Genomic DNA, 21309 nt, shown 5'->3' on the forward strand with positions numbered 1-21309 from the left:
TCGAAAGTAGAAAAGCAACGTAAAATAAACAACAAAATAGAGATAGCCTATAAGTAGAGGCAGCAAATTTAGTTTTTGACGAAAATATGAAATAACATGTTGTAATATTCATTTTTCATGTTTCTGAAAGGTGTGAGGTGCATTTTCCTACCCTGTTTTGCAGGAAATAATGCGAAATGAACTGCAAAATGCGAAATAGGCCCTTAAACACGAAATTTACCGTTTATATACCGACGCGACACTTTCTGAAGTATCCTGTGAGGTATGCAATTCACGGAAAATTGATTAATTCTGCTGTTAATATTGGAGAAGCAAAAATTGACTCCTTTATACAGGAATAAACTTAATACTCTGATAACTACATAAATGTGCTATTAGAAGGGATAAGTTAATTTGTGTAATAAGTGCAGTTTTTAAATCAAATGTAGGATTATATTCACAATTTTAAGACCGAAATATCATTTTATATAGCACTTTTGATGTGATTATTCACCGCTATAACACCGAAATTTTATTTTATTTGCCTCTATTGAACCCGAAATAGACTGTTTTTGTACCGAAATTTTCCTTTTTTATTTACCAAAAATATGTGTCTGTACCTATAAGTAGTAGAAATGGCCACAAACCAGGATAACAGATATTCTCATTTCAAGTTAACCGATATCTGTTTCGGATCCCACTTTTCAACTGTAGGTGCAGTTCCGATTAGCCTTACTGTGCATAAAGTGGACTTAACGTGCCAACTCGCCAATCAGCCTTATTTCATGTGAGCTAATCGAGCCACACGTCTTCAAATTTCCATGAAATTTCGTTTTTATTTAATCGAATTTCCCTTTTCACGTAAAAATCGGTCCGAATTTTCCTCTAAAAAAGAAAATTTCCCTTCATTTTGCAACACTGACCACAGTGTTGCAAAACTTCAACAACCAGAGCTTGCTCCGGAGAATAGAGTGGCCATCTTTTTCAACTTGGGGAATGATCTCGTACGCCCAGCCATACACAAATGAAGGGGAAGAACCTCGCCTGTCTTCGTAACGCGTTGGAAGTGTGTAATTGGTGCAATCTCATAATTACTAGTCATTTCATCCAATCAAGGGATGATATTCACTTAATGGCCAGTCCCTCCGGGTAACACTGGAAGCAGGCCGAGTGCTCGTTAAAAGGTCAGATACTGCATGCAACGTGTACGGGAATCTGATCTGCTTGCGTCTTTTAAGTTCGAAAACGTTTATTTTCCTGCCCACCAGATGTGAAGCCATGTCAGGAGGTTGTACGTGGCGGACTGAGGGTGACTGCACACAGAACCCAAAACGTGTCAATTGACACACATATATATATATATATTGATTTCAATAACACGTTAATGTGCATGAACTGCAAATGATGCACCTTTTAGTGTGTCAAAATACACATTGGAATATATTAAAGGGTATTTTTATGAGATGAAGTTCCGTGTGATACACTAAAATGCTTCAATTTGGAAGATCAGACAAGATCATTTCGAAGATGATAAACTTTCACTTTTAATGCATCAATTTACACAGCTAAATGTGTAATTTTGTTATCTTCGAAATGATCTTGTCTGATCTTCCAAATTGAAGCATTTTAGTGTATCACACGGAACTTCATCTCATAAAAATACCCTTTAATATATTCCAATGTGTATTTTGACACACTAAAAGGTGCATCATTTGTAGTTTATGCACGTTAACGTGTTATTGAAATCAATATATATGTGTCAATTGACACGTTTTGGGTTCTGTGTGTGGCATGCGTAACTTAGCGGGGACAGGGTGCACTTGCCCGCCCCCCCAAATTCACAAATAATCCTGAATGCTATTGGATGGATATCTCCAGGGCTCGCCCAGCCTGAAATCAGGGAAACCCTGGGAAGGGGGAGTGGTAAAGACGGCCGGAGCTTGTTGCTGATCACATCACCTCCAAAATGGCCGATCGAGAATGTGTGGGGCCCTACACCCACATCCACTAAATTTGCCTTCATGGCACAGTGCTATATGCACGGCGAATTTTACCTTTTTACCTTACCTAAGCCCCAAGTTCTATTCTGCCTCCCGAAAGCTACGCCCATGGTGACGGCCAATTCTATCTGCCGTAGTGATTGAACCCTTCATTCGTTCTGGAGAATATGTCTTGAAATAATGGCATAGTATAGTAACAGCATGTAGTATGAATAATATATATGAATATATGTGTGTGTGTGTAGCCTCTCTCAACTAACCTTCAAGGCGCACACAGCTTTCTAAAGTAGGGTGACCAGGATTTCTGAAGCGAAAAGCAGGACATCTATGGATGCATACAATGGGGATTGCAGCTATAACTAAAAGAGCACAGGGTCAAGTCCCCCCCCCCCCCCATCCTTTGGCAAAGGAAAAGTAATGCTGCTTAGAGTCGCATTACTTTCGGAACATCTCCAGCGGACTGCTCGAATCTGTCTAGCGGGCCTAGTGGGCGTGTATAACCTGAGCAACGGGCTTGGCGGTAGGTTCTGGGTTGAGATGACGTCAGCGGCTCGCTTCGTTGATTGGCTGCTTCGAGAGTTGTGACTCGGTCCGATGCTTCAAATGCATAATAGCCAAAGATGTTACGGGAATAATCTCCCTCTAGATGTCTCGTGAAATATTACACAATTCTCTTTAATCTATTTTCTTCTTGATTTCATTTTTGTTATTTAACACCGTCTTCCTCTTACGTTTGGCTAATTGCAACAATGAATATGAGTAATGATATGATTAAATTCACGAATGGACATTTACAAAGAACATCCATGCCCAGGCAGGGATTCGACCCCAGGACCCCTGGTGTCCAACCACGGAGGTCTTCTCTTACATTTTTCCCTTTTCGTTTCTCCTTCTGCTTATCTTTTTAATTTTACAGATCCACCTTCCTATCTCTGTCTTTCTTACTGTTTTTCTGCCCATTACGTTCTTACCATAAAACATTAATACATTGTGAAATATTTGATTGATTTGCTTTATTTTACTTCTTTTGTGCCACTTTTGGCTAATTTGCGAAGATTGAGTGATGAAAGTGATGACTGGACGCTCACAAATATCCATGCACATGCCAGGATTCGAACCCGGGACCCCTGACGTCGTAGCGCGATGTGATAACCACTCCGCCACGGGCCGGCACATTGTGAAGTAACATTTCACAATGTAGTAATCATCTCATCAATGCATCAAACATGCGAATTCCTAGAATTGGGCTATTTTCAATTTTCAAAGCGCCCCTGCATGTACTTTTAGTCATCCCTCGGTACCTTGCACATCATATAATGAACAGACAGCATGCAATATCTGCTTCTAAGCAACAAATATAAGTTTTACAGTAAGAATAAAGTCGCAAGCAAAGCGAACGTGAAAATGTTTAGATCTACAAGTATTTGCAAACTAACAATACTATTAATTGAAAGGCACTAACAGTTTCACAGAGGTAAACAATTCGTCTGGATGTCTTGCAGGACATTTCGGACGATGATATTGAAAAGTAGGACATTTTTAGTAGCATCGCAGACCGCAGGACATGACCCTCAAAAAAAGAACTGTCCTGCGAAAATCAGGACGTCTGGTCACCGTACTCTAAGGGTCAGAGCGGCTTTTTCATTGTGTAACGCGTGGCGAGCGCACAGTACCAATGTCAATACAAATGCCATCGAAAAGTTTCATGCAAGTATACTTGCATGTATCCCCCACTTGCCACCTCTGTCCAAATGATTCAGCCACTTCTGAACCCAGGTGTTCGTTGCCGAAAAGTTTTTGTGGGAGACCTCTGATGTCGCAAGGTGAAAGTTGCTCTCGTATGAAGTGACGATGAGCACGTGACGTTGTAAATATTGGATTTGAGGGAACCAGTTTTTTCACCGTGCCTGTCACTCGTTGATGCTTCCAATGGTGTATAATTAAATCTTCACTTGGAGTTCTCCACTGCACTCTGCGTGGTGGCATTGCACAACCTCAATCTCTTGCAACTACATTTCCCACATCAGGATCAGAACTGGCCAACTGGTCAAGTCATCCAACACGCAACAAATTTCTTGAACTTATCCACCCACTCAAAACAGTTTTACTTATACTGCCAGAAGAAGAAGAAGAGAAACCATAAGCAGATGTATTCTGTGTATAGCTTTTCTTTGTCGTGCTTCATTGTACATGAATACTTCGGACATTTGACGGTGAACAAACAACGTATTTAATTGAAAACTGAAGTCATGTCCGAAACATTCATGTGCAATGAAGCACGATACAGATTTACACAGAATACAACTGCTTATGCTTTCTCTTCTTCTGTCCGTGAAGCCCAAACCTATTAGCCATGCACTTATGCCTGGACCGTATCACTTACTACGTATTTCTTTGGTGAAATTAGTTGAGCAGAAAAAGAATTAGAAAAGCAATTGAGAAAGGGTATATGAAGAGTAATTTCATTTTCAATAATGAACTTATGTTTCAAAAACAAAGGGGAGAAGTTGTCGAAACCTGGATATAGGAAAAGAACTGAAAATCATCCAACCTTATGTTCTCAAACTAGATTTCGTGTTCATTGCAAAAGCTATGAATATGTAGGCTATAGTGTATATAAACATTTTAAATAGAATAGTAAGATCTATAGGAAAGCATGATGTGAAATTGGAAACTATAATAGGGATGAAAATACATTTTCGTGGAGGCAAGAGTTTTTAGCAAACCAATTCGAGGGTTGAAAATCATGGAAAGAAAGTAAATATGACTAGTTGCTAGTTTCTTCCAATAGCTTAATATATTGGGAAACCTGATGGTAAGAGACCTGTAGGAAAGCCAAGACGAAGATGGAGGGATAACGTTGAGATGTACCTAAAGGAAATCGGTAAGGATGGGAAAGATTGGATTGATCTTGTCCAGGATTAGTGGAGGAAACGAACGGGAAAAATGGCTTAACCCGGAAATAATTGCAACACAAATATTTTTTTGTGCCAGATTGTGCGGAATAATATAGTGAATAATACATTAAAAATAAATCCACCATCCAAATGTTTGGGGAAAATCCGCCATCTTTGAAAATGGCGGCAAAAATTAACCTTCAAAATTTAAAAAAAAATATCTCGAAAAAGGTGCATTGTACACAAAAAGTGAAGATAACCAAAATCAAGGAGCAGAAAATTTGCTAAATTATGGTTTTTGTTTGATAGAGCTGCCATAAATATTAATTGAATTAGAAAGATTCAGATATTTTCTTTAATTTTTAGAATTAGATAGGGACAGATTGAAGGCTTGTGTTACTGCAGTCATAAACCATCGGGTTTAAGAATGCTAGAGAGTGTTAGTTAGTTCAATAGCTTAATGTCAATTTTTGAAGTCAGAAGCCTTGTTTCTTTTCTGTTTCAGCAATGTGAAAATAGATTTCTTGAATTGGGGAAATAAAAATACACGTTTTCACAATTGGGCGTGTGAAGGCGTGGACTATCTAAGGCCGTATTTGTGGCTGGTGCCCTAAGTACATTTGTACCCCTGGGCTGTTTTCTTCAATTTGTATTCTGTCACGTGAGTAGTGGCATTGGGGCGTAGAGTCGAATCACTTTCGGAAGATCTCCAGCGGACTGCGCGAGTCTATCTAGCGAGCCTAGTGGGCGTGTAGAACCTGAGCAAGGGGCTTAGCGATAGATTCTGGGTTGAGATGACGTCAGCGGCTCGCTTCGTTGATTGGCTGCTTCGAGAGTTGTGACTCGTTCCGAAGCTTCAAATGAATAACAGCCGAAGATGTTACGGAAATAATCTCCCTCTAACTAACACGTACAATTTGTATTCTGTCACGTGACTAGTGGCATTGGGGCGTAACTAAAACTCGGAGGAGTAAATCAAGTAGCAGGATTTTCAACACTTATCATTAGAAGTGTAAACAATTCCCACGGCAAGATAGGGATTGACACGACGATTGGCTTTCTGTTATCATTGCCACAGTAGAGGCGGCCATCTCATGCCTTTTAATGTACTTTTTACACTGATTTTTTTAAATTTTCAACAACGGACTGACGCTATCCCTTGACCTCTGAAAAGACACAGTAGCAGGTAAGTAATTTCCATGTTGCTTTGACTTGGATACGCTTTAGACGAAAGCATTTTCATTAACATTTGTGCCAAGACCAAAATTCTACCGTGTAATGTGAGAAATGTTATGCCATGGCATATTTCATGGCATTTCTCAAGGATCCGTCCATTTCCGTAGCATTGTTCGTAGCGTAACCAATCAGAAGCGACCTCTAGGTCACGAGTGCAGTTGTAATGGCGGCCGCATGAGATGTAAACAATGCATCACTTCACACTTTTAAAACACGATAATTATTCAACCGAGACGAATTCCGCTTCGTATTAAATGGTTTTAGGTAGAGAAGCATGGCGCTGATTAAATATATACTTTACAACGTTTACTGTACACGTATGGAAGAATATTTTAGTTTTTTTCAATTGTAAACACCGTGGACTCGCCATATATGGTGTTACTCGATGTGCCTTTCGTGCTGTATGTATTATACAATGTAATCTCAACAGGTAACCGAAATGCTCCATGAAATGCTTTAGTGCTATCTGCTAAAGGAAATGCATTCGTCTAAAGCTGGCCTAACACTTGTTTCTCACAGGATACACGCTACTTACAATTATTGCTATCGAGTGACTGGTTTGGCAGTCGTCATAGAGACGGCAATATCTATGGATGAGTTTAGCACACTGGCCGTAGAGAAAAGTGAAAACTAGGGCTATGATTTTCATGACTAAGCATATATATTTTTTTTGGCAAGGGTGATGTGTTCCGTAAATATATAGAAATTCATATTATGAAGAAACTAATCAAGTTAAGGTGCTCTTTAAGGGCATATTTTGGCATATTTGGCCATTTCTGCGTGATATAGCATATTTTGATGGATTTTCGGTCATATTCAGCATATTTTTTGCATTTTCAAGAAATATACAGTCATTTTCGAAGTGGATTCGTTCTTAATCACATGTTTACTCGAGGTTTTTGTAAAGTATTCATTGTGCATTTCAACTCAGGGCATAAAATGAACTAAAAATAGTACGTATGTGAAAATATGTCAGCATTTAGATATTGATGTTTCAGTTATAAGGGCATATTTTTCATATGTTAGTGCATATTTTGGAAAATTTTAGGCCATTTTATTTTGCATATTTTGGTGATTTTTAGGTTATAAAAATAATAGCCTTAGTGATGACTGTTGCAGGAAGTGGGTTGTGATGTATCCGGATCCCGCTTTAATTGTAAGTCCAGTCCCGATTAGCCTTATTGTGCATAAAGTGGCCTTGAAACACCAACTCAGTCAGTCGAATGTGATGTAAAATGTGGTGAAGTTTAACTGTACTTGTAGGATGTTGCGGGCGTAAAAAAAAATCAGCCGATACTAATGTATCGATTGGAATTTATTCGCCGATACCTCCCGCCATTTCGCGGAGTCAAATTATTCTCAAAATTATGGGAAATTCGAAGTTTTGTATGAAGAATTTTTTTGATAACATAATTTGCAGAGAGAGCGAGAGACAGAGAGAGAGAGAGAGACAGGAAAGAAAGAAAGATGGAAAATTTTTCTTTCTCTTTCTCTCTCTTTTTCTCTTTCTCTCTCTTTTCTCTTTCCCCCTCTCCCTCTCTTTACCGGGAGAAAGAGAAGAGAAAGAGAGAGATCATCTTCTCCCTTTCTCCTTTTATCTTTCTCTCTTTTCATGAAGGAAAGGAGGAGAGAAGAAAAGAAAGAGAAAAAGAGAGAGAAAGAGAGAGAGAGTCTTTCTTCCTCTCTCTCTCCTTTTCTTTCTCTCTCTCTCTCTCAGGAAAGAAAGAAGGAGAGAGAGAGAGAGAGATTTTCCCTCTTTCTTTCTTCTCTCCTTCTCGCAATTTAATATTCTGGCTTAATTCTCGAATATTTCAAAGCATATTATAAAAATATATTAAAAACGCTTGGTAAATTGATTCATATAATTTGAGTGCAATGCTTACACAATAATGTTAATAACTTGAACAACTTTTAATTGTTACAATTTTCAAGTATCGATATCGGTGAGAGTATCGGCTCAGTACTAATAATTATAAAAGTGTTAAAGCCGCTCACGTGTAGCCAATTGGAAATCCATAGATCCCGGGTTTAAATCCCGTTATTATTATTATTTTGAGAGACTTAGTTCGGTCCAGGAGAGTAAATCAGAAATTGTAAATGGGTTTTGGACCGTAAAGAACCTTCTTATCTGTAATCTATTTCAATTCGGTCCAGGAACCTTTTTTCTCGGATGAGTTTAAATTCGGTCCAGGAACATTTTTGAATGATACAATACGCAACTTGTGCGAGAGAAGAAGGTTCCGACCCTGCAGCGGAATCTAATAAACCAATTAGAATTTATGGGTTCCTGGTCGCTGGTTCGGATCCCCTCTCCCCCCTCCCCCGAAGTATATTTCTAGAGACGTGCCTGTTATTCGTATGTCCTTATTTCTTATTGTTTCAAAAGAAAAAAGAAATTGAGCCACTTCTTTCTTCTACGGCCACATCTGCTGAAACAGAAAGCTATATACCATAATTTCATTGCCTGCACAAGCTAACTCTTCAATTTTGTAATGCACAAAAAAATTGCAATTGTTACGTAACATTTTTCAGGGTGGCTACTCACCGGGAATTCATTGAATTCCGGGAATTATGCGTTAATTCTGCTTGAATTTTTATCCGTAGACGTTAGAAATTGCAACTTTTATTAATCCAAATCGCATTCAATTTTTACATATTTATTAATACCGTGAGGCAAGTTTTTCACAATTTAAGTTTTATTTTTTATCAAGGAAGGATAAAACAGAAGAGACTCAATCCGTTTCCTATGTTAGTCCCCATTGATTATGTTTATTATGTAACTTTGAAATTGTTATACAATTAACAATTTTTCGTAAATTACTACATCTAATATTTGTGGCTTGTGTTTGTACTTGTCTGAGTATGCGATATGACACATCTAAACTCTACACCTTACATTAAATAAGGCGGTAATACGTGAGGTTGAAATAGAGAAGACATCTACTTGTACCCTTGGATTTTTGGAAAGGTCGCCTTGAAAATTGGGAATTACAGTAAAACCTCGTTAATCCTCGCTTAATCCGGACAGGCAAAAGAAAAAAGCAGAATGCGAGGTTTTAAATGTGGCTAGAAGTCAACAAGAGAACTTCTCAATAAAAAGGCAGTCAACAACTGATGAAATTCTGTTTCCCGCAGACTTTGTACTGTACTGTATAGTGTATTTAGACCTATGCCCTTTAAACACACCATAATAAGCGTGTTTTGTTGCTATAAACTGAGTTTTAATGCACTTTCTACTGTTCTTTTAGGTTATTTCAGTTAAACCGGACTTTCGTTAAACCGGTCAACTTATCCCCCCTATTAGTTCGGATTAACGAGGTTTTACTGTATACTTGAATTTTATCATGGCACTAGAGTGGCCACCCTGGCTTTTGCATTGTTATATTTTTCAAAACTGTTGTAACCACGTTCCCCGATTCGATTCTCGGCCTAGCCATGGGTGTTCTTCGTGAGTGTCCCTGGATCAATTTCATCATATCACTCATCCTCATCTTCGCGATTAGTCAAAAGTGGCAGAAAAGCGAAGTAAAATAAGCCAAATCAATCAATCAAAATTCTGTTTTAGTCCTCTATGTTGATGTGCAAGAAGGGATACCAGACGTCCTCTTTTGCCCGGACAAGCAAGCGCAAAGCCAAGAATCTTTTCTCCAAAGAAAAATTGTTGCACGCTTGCTTCTCTTCTGTTGTCCCCACCGCGGCTCAAGTTTCTTACAGCTATATTTTTAGTGTCCAGTGTCTATCAGACACTGTTGCTTATAGTTTTTCTCACATACTCCAAATGATACGTCCTGCGAGCATGATTATTTTTTGACTTTCTTTGTTTCTCAATTTTTTCTCATTTCACAATATTTGACCGTGTTTGATAGAGTGGGTCGGGTGTAAAAAAATATTTTCCGTTTCGGCAGCCTTTATCCAGTCAACTTGTGAATGCGGGTTCATTTCTTGCTCTCTGATTGGCTGTTGGAAAGTTACGGTGCTCTGATTGTGAGAATATCTTATTTGCGCTGTACGTTAGGTTAAGTTAGGTTAGGTTAGATTAATTAGAAAGCAGAAAATTTGCGCTGAAAACAGGAAATAAGATATTCTCACAATCAGAGCACCGTAACTTTCCAACAGCCAACCAGCGAGCAAGAAATGAACCCGCATTCACAAGTTGACTGGAAAAAGCGTGTCTGTCGGACACAGTGTACAAACAAAAGTTATAATATTACTTGAGTATGTATTAACAAATGTTTAATAAAAAATAAAGTATTTAATAAGACATCACATAAATTTATTATTAACGCTAAAATAGCAAACATGAAAACAATTTCCTCACACTACCTTCCGGCCTAACATGTTTCATATGCTATGCTGCAAAAAATGCAATTACGATGATGATAATGATGATTAATACAAGAATACAAGATTTATGAACATAACAATGATGATTAGGTTAAATATCATGTTACTCGCTTGTTTCCACATCGATGAAACATAAAAATCTCGCATTAGAAGGACAAGATCCATTTAAAACAATGCAGTGTCCGACAGACACTGCTTGTCCGGACACGTTACAAAAATAGCCAGCCCGGATAAGGGTTAAGAATTAAAATTGTGAAAGTAATGATACGCAAACAAAAATTCGGTCTAGTTTTGTGTTCTTGTTTTTAAAAAAATAATTATTGAAATACCGGATGTTTAAATAAAAGCTGATCAAATACTAAATATATAAATTTTCATTGCAAATTATACAATAGATGTTGGCCTGAAACACTGCATTAATATTTTCGTAATACGTAATGTGAGAATTAAGTTGTATAAATTATATTTTCTCCCTCTGCCATTAAGATAGTTGTCTAGTAATACAGTGGGATCCGTGAGTATTACCGTGCAAATTGTCCATCACCATGTTCGAGCACTTTATTTGACCCAATAAGAGCTTCAAGAATTAAAAGAAAACTCAAAACAAGCTGTTGACAACTTCTGCACCAGCATACATAAATATCCATCGCTTAAAAACACACAGGATGTAAGAGGAAAATTAATGAAAATAATCGTGGACAATTTGCACGGTAATAAGCAATACATAGCTTTCATCCGTAAGGTTCACCACCATCCAATAAAAAGCATAATGAACTTATCTTGAATCCGGACGATTGTCTGTTGTCAGGACTAAATAGCGAACGACAGGACGTGATTGGATTTTCGTTGTTTAAACCCGCAAACAAAGGAACGGTTGTTGTCCAAAGCCTGCTGATAGTTTGGTTTTTGTGGAACCCAGAAAACGAAACGGAAAAAACGAAGTTGCTGAGGGGAGGGAGTCCAGACAGGATGTTGTGGCTGGTCATGTGAAATGATTTTCTGTTCGTGTCTTCGTTTCCGCGTCATGTGTGCATTTCCTCGTATTTTGCGAGAACGCCAGCACGAAGGACGATCTCCATTGCAGTGTCTCCATCTGGGAATATTTCGCTGTCGTTTCAAAATATTGTGTCCGCTGGTGTTTGAAATCTTTATCACGCATAAAGATCTGAAATTATTATAAATTGCAGTTGCGTGCATCATAAATATATTTTAAAAAACTGAACCATTAGAATAATTAAATCAGGAAGACTTGGATGGGCAAGCCATGCGGCACGAATGGGAGAGGAAAGAGGAGTTTACAGGATTCTTGTTTGGAAACTTGATGGTATGAGACCTGTGGGAATGGCAAGACAAAAATGAAGGGATAACGTTGGGATGGACTTAATGGAAATCGGTAAGGATGGAAAAAGATTGGATTGATCTTGCCCAGGATTGGGACAGATGGAAGGCTTGTGTTGCTGCAGCCATGAACCTTCGAGTTTAAGAAGGCTAGAGAGAGAGTTAGATAGAATCATTAAAATTACAACTATTAGGATCACTATGTAATGACCATTAATAGAGATTTTTCCGTTCAAATCTCCCTAATTTCAATTAATTACTGTGAACGAAGTACGATGAATTGCAAAATAACTGTAACACCAAATGAAAGGCCAGATCTTCAAGTTTTGTTTACATGATTTGAACTTGTCCGTTCGCTCACTTCGCAGCGCCACGGTCACATAAATAAAAATGGCGACTGTTCAACAACGCGCGCAAGCAGTGGTGTGGTATGCTGAGGCAAAATCTGTGATTGCAACTCAACGAAATTTCATACCAGTACACGGAGGAGTTGCACATGATGCTAAATCAATTAGTCTGTGGTTTAGTAAGTTTCTAACAACCGTCAGTTTTCTAAAACAATCTGGTGGAGCTCGCCGACGTGTGTCGGAGGAAAACGTGGAAGAAATTCGACCTGAGCTCACTCCGCTGGAGGTTACGTCAAGGACCGTGTGTTTGGGACTCCAGTGAATAACATCCTAGGGTTACGAACCCGCATACGTGATACGATTGCACCAGTAACAGGGGACATGTTGGAGAGAACATGGCAAGAAGTTGAATACAGACTTGAACAGAACACCCGGTACTTTAGAAACGGCCATGGTAGCGAAAATTCCAAGTATTCATCATATCATCACTCATCCTCATCGTCGCAATTAGCCAAAAGGGGAAGAAATGCGACGTGAAATAAGCCAAATCAATTAATCGTTCCTTCGGTATCTTCAATACAGAGAGGCGATCATAATAGTATCATCATCAATTTCGCAACATCGTTAAAGAAAAGGTAAAGTGCTCCCCTGTGCATAGCACCACGCCATGAAGGCGTATAGGGGGTGTGGGGGTAACGCCCCACACTTTCTTGATCCGGTCGTGAGTGGGGGTGGTGTGATCAGCATACGCCCCTGACCGCCTTTACCCCCCCCCCCAGGGTTTCCCCCAGGTACCCATGTTATTCGACGCTGGGTGGGCGCCGGGACGGCTTCCAACGTTAGAAAAGTTCCCGGATTTGAACCGGCCGGGGATCGAACCCGGGACCTTTAGCATGGTAGTCAGACGCGTTACCGACTGAGCCACCGCGGCCAGCAACATCGTTATGATATCAAAATATTCTTACCATGTGTACCAAATGCTCATTGCGCAAGAGAATCTTTCTGTGAGTTGGCAACACTTGCTCCCCCTCCCCCTAGAAATCCCTGCGATACATTTTACAGAACTACTGTTTCATATATTTAATCTCTGAAAGCGACTGTTATTTGGAAGTGGTTCTGTCCTTTCTTTCTTTTTTAGCCATATTTTTAGCCATATTTCAGCTGCCGTTGGCAGGAAGTGCTGACAGTTCGTAAGAATCTGGAATGAGCATGAAAAGAGTCCATTCAAGCCGGAATAAAGACATAACTTCACAGGATGAAATGGGTGACGGGAAAGCTGAGTGTGTAACCTAACCTACTAACCTCATCCACGACATTGGACGAGCCGCCAGATGGTATTTGTCTGAGCCCAGGGGCGTAACTTGGGGCTAACTTTGGAGGTGCAAAATCGAACTTGACTTTGGAAGGGGGGAGGGGGTCAAACTTGGGACTTAACTTTCGGGGGCAGAATAAAACTTGGGACTTAACTTTCGGAGGCAGAATTAAACTTTGAACTTAACTTTCGGGGGCAGAATTAAACTTTGAACTTAACTTTCGGGGGCAGAATTAAACTTTGAACTTAACTTTCGGGGGCAGAATTAAACTTTGAACTTAACTTTCGGGGGCAGAATTAAACTTTGAACTTAACTTTCGGGGGCAGAATTAAACTTTGAACTTAACTTTCGGGGGCAGAATTAAACTTTGAACTTAACTTTCGGGGGCAGAATTAAACTTTGAACTTAACTTTCGGGGGCAGAATTAAACTTTGAACTTAACTTTCGGGGGCAGAATTAAACTTTGAACTTAACTTTCGGGGGCAGAATTAAACTTTGAACTTAACTTTCGGGGGCAGAATTAAACTTTGAACTTAACTTTCGGAGGCAGAATTAAACTTTGAACTTATAACTTTCGGGGGCAGAATTAAACTTTGAACTTATAACTTTCGGGGGCAGAATTAAACTTTGAACTTATAACTTTCGGGAGCAGAATTAAACTTTGAACTTAACTTTCGGGGGCAGAATCAAACTTTGAACTTAACTTTCGGGGGCAGAATTAAACTTTGAACTTATAACTTTCGGGGGCAGAATTAAACTTTGAACTTATAACTTTCGGGAGCAGAATTAAACTTTGAACTTAACTTTCGGGGGCAGAATTAAACTTTGAACTTAACTTTCGGGGGCAGAATCAAACTTTGAACTTAACTTTAGGGGATCAAACTTTGAACTTAACTTTCGGGGGTAGAATTAAACTTTGAAATTAACTTTCGGGGGCAGAATTAAACTTTGAACTTAACTTTCGGGGGTAGAATTAAACTTTGAACTTAACTTTCGGGGGCAGAATTAAACTTTGAACTTAATTTTAGGGGACAGAATCAGACTTGGGGCTTTGGGAACCAGGATAGACATTTTTTTCATCCCGTAAGAAGTTCAGAACTATTTTGCTAGATAACTTACATTTACGCAGTCATAAAATATACTCTTCAATACTTTGTCCCTTAGGTCCCAGGAGGTTAAGAAAAGTAAGAAATGAAGTAACCTGAAAATTGGGAGGGGGGGGGGGGCAAGTGCTCACCGCCCTTGCCCCCGCCAAGTTACACCTATGTCTTAGGCTGTAACTTGGGAATATTGCCATTTTGTAACTTCTATGTCTAATATTTTTCAATACAACGTGTAATCATGCGAATATTTCGAGATTTTTTTTAACCCCAAAAAAATGCAATGGTACCTTTTCAATATGTAACAATGGTTGGATGCCCTCCCGGATAGCGTGGTGGCAACGCCGTAGCCTTGTAATCAAGAGGTCCCGGGTTCGATCCCCAATTGAGTTACATATTGGCAGGGTTGTTTAAGGTCCAGCAATTTTAAATAAATTCAATTCCGGTCCAGGGGAGAAAATCAGGAAGCGTAAATGGGTTCTGGACCGTAAAGAACCTTTTCATCTGTAAAGTATTTCAATTCTGTCCAGGAACATTTTTTTTCAATGTAACAATACCCAACTTGGACCGAATTCAAATTGTGCGTGAAAAAACGTTCCGGTCCTGTACCGGAACCCAAAGAACCCATTAGAATGTGTGAGTTCTTGGACCTTAACAACCCTGCACAGTGGTTCTGATTCCACTTTAAACTGTAGGCCCAGTTCTGATTAACCTATCTCTGAACTAAATCTTTGGCCGGCGTCAGAGAAGTCGTTTTCAAAATTTCATGTCCATTCGAAAAACCGCTATGGTATTCCAAACACTTAAAAAATTACACATGCTAGAGCATTCACATGAGTCTTCGTGTGGGTTGCGCCCACCTACGTGGGGGGGGGGGCTGTTTATCACAGCGCGCTACGATGCTAGTGGTCCTAGGTTCGAATCCCAGCCTGTGCATGGGTGTTGATCAGTGGCGTATATTGAGTTCAAGATTTGGGCTATGTCACAATGTCACGTGGTCCTAGGCTATGAATAGAAATAAATTTACCAACTCATAGGAAATCAGGTTGCCAACCCATAGGAAATCAGGTTGCCAACCCATAGGAAATCAGGTTGCCAACCCATAAGAAATCAGGTTGCCAACTCATAGGAAATCAGGTTGCCAACTCCAGAATCAGCATCATCTCAGTGATATGAATAATATTATTTACAATTTCTGATCGATTTTTCTCCTGTATTTTATTCTCTAGACTTCAGGCCTCGCAGGTAGCATAGCTATCCTAGAATATACGATCCTGGTGTTGATTGATAGATATAGTCAACGCGCTATCTTCGTTAACGACCGGGTGGCTTTGGAGTCCACGGAGCGCGCCCACCAGCTGCAACGACCACGTTCAACGCACAGTGTTGCCACACATCTTCTCTACGCCAGCTTGTCCCTCCGCACACAAGCACCTTCCCACGGTAACAGCGCAGTCATGTGACTGAGACTCCACGTGGAGTAGACGAGCAGAATCACAACTGCGCCCATTGGGTGAAGTTTGAGTGTGATTGGACGAAATCAACTCGCCCGCTGTTTCACCCCACCCACGTTCGTGGCGGCGGCTTCCTTCAGTTCTTGGACGTTAGCGAAATAAACGCGTGAACTATAACTTCATTATTTTCATCACATCACTCATCCTCATCTTCGCGATTAGCCAAAAGTGGCGGAAAGCGAAGTAAAACCAACCAAATCAATCAATCATGTGGTTTGTACCGAAAACCGTTTCGCCGGAAACGTTTTTCTTATCGGATCAATAGTTATCGGCTTTTAAAAATGTGAAGTGACACATTGTTTACATCTCACGCGGCCGCCATTAGAACTTCACTCGTGACCTAGAGGTCGTTTCTGATTGGTTACGCAACGAAAAATGCTTCGGACCGAGCCTATCCTTGAGAAATGCCATGGAACGCTGTAAGAATTCTTCCCTTGACACGGTAGAATTCTATCGTAGCAGAAATTTTAAGAAAAAATCTAAAGAAATTGCTTTCGTCTAAAGTGGGTGCCTAACAAACAGTGTTGCCACAATCTGAGGGAAAAATTTTCCCTTTTCCACTCAATTTTTCCCTTTACGAAAAATCGCATAATAATAATTAGTAGTAGTATTACATAATCTGTACTAATATTGAGTTTGTTGTCTTAAAGTATCCATGGAATTATGGTACTTTCCATCGCATTTCGTTTAAAATTTGTTTTGAATTTTTACTTCATAAAGGGAAATTTCCCTTCATTTGGCAACACTGCTAACAAATGTTGTGAAACACAAGGAAACACTGAAAGCAAGATCCCTTGACTGAAACTACGCAGGAGAGCAGTGGCGGCGATTAGGGGGCGAAGGGGGCAGTTGCCCTCCACTTTTCGCCACTTTTGTCCCCGCATTATGCTAAAAACCTTATCTACAAAGTGAAATATACTGTCTTTGCCCCCTGGCAGTGTTGCCACATGAAGGGAAATTTCCCTTTATGAAGGGAAATTCGAACCAAATTTTAAACGAAATCGGATGAAAAGTACCAAATTCCATGGAAATTTTCAGACACCGAACTCAAAAATAGTCCAGGTTAGTACAGATTATGCACTATTTATTACTATTATTTTTAAAGGTTTTTAGTGAAGGGAAAAACTGAGTTCAAAAAGGGAAATTTTGTCCCTTCGAAAGGGAAATTATGCCCTCAGATTGTGGCAACACTGCCCCCCGGTTTTGGAACCCAATTTGCCGCCACTGCAATAGAGACTTTCATTCAAATATTACTTGGCAGCTTCAATGTGGATGTTCCTTTTCTCCATAGTCTTACAAACCATGGCGATTATCTCCAGGGATTCCGTAAGCTAAAATAAATGGATACCATTTTCCAAGACCAGTGGAAAATCTTCAGTGGTACAAAGGTTTCTTTGTGAGTGGGTTCATGCATTTTGTGAGCCTTGACCTTCGGGCACACGTGTCCAGCGCCACCTGCAAGGAGGCATTGTTAATTTCGAAACGCTTGGAACTTTGGACCCCATTAATTTCTGCTCCAAGATTAATATAACTGTATTTTCACCCATAAAGTAAAAATTATGACATGTTCGAATTAGCTGCAGACGAAATCAATTAAGTTCTGTTTATTATTTGTCTTAATAAACAATATAAAATTACTGTCCACGTCATAAATATGAATATTACGAGCTTGTAATATTGAGCGACTCGGGAGTAAAACTTGATCCCAGCCTAAGCTAAAGTACTCGTATTTTCAGTCTACTTGATCTTCATTTTTTCTTCGTCTCAATGCAAGATAATTATTTAAGAAATAAAATCCCCGCGCTTAAGAAAACAAAATGTTTCATAATTATCAGTGGCGTATATTGAGCCCAAGATCTGGGCTCTCTCACTATGTCACGTGGTCCTAGCCTATGAAAAGAAATCAGGTTGCCAACCCATAAGATATCAGGTTGCCAACCCATAAGATATCAGGTTGCCAACCCATAAGATATCAGGTTGCCAACTCATAGGAAATCAGGTTGCCAACTCATAGGAAATCAGGTTGCCAACTCATAGGAAATCAGCTTTCCAACCCATAGGAAATCAGGTTGCCAACTCATAGGATATCAGGTTGCCAACCCATACGATATCAGGTTGCCAATCCATAAGATATCAGATTGCCAACTCATAGGAAATCAGGTTGCCAACTCATAAGATATCAGGTTGCCAACTCATAGGAAATCAGGTTGCCAACCCATAAGATATCAGGTTGCCAACTCATATGAAATCAGGTTACCAATCCATAAGATATCAGATTGCCAACTCACAGGAAATCAGGTTGCCAACCCAAAAGATATCAGATAGCCAACTCATAAGAAATCAGGTTCCCAACCCATAAGATATCAGATTGCCAACTCATAGGAAATCACGTTGCCAACCCATAAGATAGCAGATTGCCAACTCATAGGAAAGCAGGTTGCCAACCCATAAGATATCAGGTTGCCAACTCCAGAATCAGCATTATTATCTATCTCACTGATATGAATAATATAACTTACAATTTCTGATCGAGTTTTCTCCTGAATTTTATTCTCTAGACTTTAGGCTTCGCAGGTAGCCTAGGTAGCCTAGAATATACGCCCCTGATAGATATACATTTAAAGAATGCTCACAACTTAATTACTTTTATCAAAATATTTCATATTACATCTCCAATATCCTGTTTTACATCATCTGTGGTCACATTAGTAAAGGAGAATATCCAAGATTAGGCACTCAAAAATCAATTATCTTCGAAACAGGCCTACCATATGTGCTTGTCGTTCCTCGTCCCGTCGCTTTCGTCGAGAAGTAGTTATTCTTATCCGACTTCGCATTGGACACAGCCGTCTAACCCGTGACTTACTTCAAGGGCTGGACCCTACGTTGTGTCGTGTGCGTAATGTTGTTTTAACGATCTTGCTTACCTCCGACTGTTTGTCGTCCCTGCAATGATAACTGTATTTTATCGAAGGATTTCAGCTTTTTGCAAAGAGCTGGTCTCTTCCACGATCTCTGAGGAAGCTTTTATTTTTTCTGACTTTTTTCATGTGGTTTGCTTGTCTTGTGCAGGTCCTTTTACAACATTGCACTTTTAATTTTTCCCAAGGGTCTTTTTACAACCCGTGTTTTAATCTCTGAAGTCAGAATTTTAGGTAAGATGATATTTCCCCGAATATATTGAAAGGTGGAAAATGGCCTGAAGTGCCGACGCACCCCCCAAAAAAAATAATAATAATTAATTAATTCGAAACAGGCAATTTCGACTAAAATAGGCCCAAAATACCCACTAAAAATTAATGTATTCCTTTCAGAAATGTCTTAAATGTAAAGGCGTGCCATTTTCAGGCCACAGAACAAAAAAAAATAGGGGGGAATTCTTCAGTCCATTTATGACATACATTATTGCATTAAATTATGATTAATTGATGGAATTGAAAATTGCGGGTCCACCATAATGTGCCAGGACTAAAACATTCTTAAAAGCTGCGCCTTCAGCACACACAGGGACAAAACACAGGGCAACACACACAGAGTTCTGCGAAGATTATACTATCCGTAGGTCTAGACGCCGGACCCTCGTTAGTTTCCGAAATGCAGTCCAGGGTGTACTACGTGGAAGTGACGTTGACATTTAGGTGTTACGTGGAAGGGTCACTCCTTACACCTGCATTAAATTATGAAACAAATCTCAAATCTCTCTCTCTCTCTTTTGTCTCTTTCGTCTCTTTCCCTCTCTCTCTCTTTTGTCTCTTTCACTACCTCTCTCTTGCTCTCTCTCCCTCCCTCCCCCCTCTCTCTTGTTCTCTCTCTCTCTCTCTCTCGGAAGAGGAGAAGCAGGGGGGAGCAGTCTTCTTCTTCTTCTACTACTCTCTCTTTCTCTCTCTCGCTCTGGAGAGGGAGAGAGAGAGAGAGAGAGAGAGAGAGAGAGAGACATTTCTTCTCCCCTTCCACGACTTCTCTCTCTTTTAAAGAAGAGGAGAGAAGGTAGTTTTATCTTTTCAAAAATAATTCTACTCTCTCTATCTCTCTCTCTCTCTTCTATCTATCTCTCTTCCTCTCTCTAAGGAAAGGGAAAAAGAGAGAAAGAAGGAAGGAAAGATGGAAAGAAATAGAGAAAGAAGAAAGAAGGAAAGAAAGAAATCTCTCACTCTCCTCTCAAAAGTTCAGCCGACCCAGCATTTCTCAAAAGTTAACACTGCTGTCGGTATGTGATGTAGTGACTACATGCATGTTTTATTTTCAACACCACACTCCCAAAATATTTATTTGAGACAAATAATTCCAAATTCAGCGTAAGCCATTTCACATTGGAATGTAGTAGAAAAGAACAACGAAAAATAACAGCATAAACAAAAATTACATCCGATAAAGAACCTTACACATTTTTGTGCAACAGCCTTTTGAAATGTGCCTGATTTTCAAAAATGTCTATATGGCCTCTTAACTTGTTGAATTGGCTGGGTAGTCTGTAGAGCAGAGAACGCTGGATTAGGCATAACCTTGTCTTCTGAGAAACGAAAAGTTGAGTGCTTCTTGTGCGAGATGGTACTCGAAAGGGAATTTCCTGCAGAAGGCGGTCACTTCTCATGGTACCATCAACTATTTTATGCAGGAATACATGGTCTGCCAGTGTATGTCTCTCGTGAGGTGGTTGGATATTGAAAATTTTCAGAGGCATAGGCTTTTAGAAGTGTTTATTGGATGGAATTCGGTAACGAACAATGGCCAGGAAGAAATTTAGAACAGAATTTAGTCTAAATTTGAAAGCCATCAGATCGGGGAACAGTATTCAATTTTAGGTGAAACGAAGGATTTGTAAAAAACGTTGAGAGCAGACAGGTTGTTTACCTATTTTCGTAAAACGATATAGTAGACCCAGCTCTTAGTGACTGCGGAGATGTGTTCAGAAAAGCAAAGTTCCTCATCAAATATGACTCCCAGGTCCTTCTGTGTTGCAACTCTTTGAACACAATTATTATTTCTGAAGCATTTTGTATTTAATGTGTTTTTCTTAAAGGAGAAGGTCATTGTAGTACATTTTTGAGGTTCCATATTTCGCACCACTTTATCATGGAGGCTAAATTCTTTTGCAGAAGTGCCATATCAGTGCCTTCAGCACCCCCTCCCCCAAGATTATTACTGGCGGCGCCACTGATTGTTTCCAGACACATTGCCTTGCCTTTCCACCGCTTCGAAACGTCTGCAGAATGAATACAGCTGCAACAGCTGAGGACTCTC

General features: G+C 39.7%; 1 protein-coding gene across 2 annotated transcripts in view; it reads left to right on the forward strand.

The window, feature by feature from the left end:
• LOC145981332 (uncharacterized) overlaps positions 1-21309 on the forward strand; it is a 276520-nt gene that overhangs the window by 40843 nt on the left and 214368 nt on the right. The window lies entirely within an intron of this gene.

Source organism: Lepisma saccharinum, chromosome 29 (genome assembly GCF_977018435.1).
Source record: "Lepisma saccharinum chromosome 29, izLepSacc3.1, whole genome shotgun sequence".
Lineage (NCBI taxonomy): Eukaryota > Metazoa > Arthropoda > Insecta > Zygentoma > Lepismatidae > Lepisma > Lepisma saccharinum.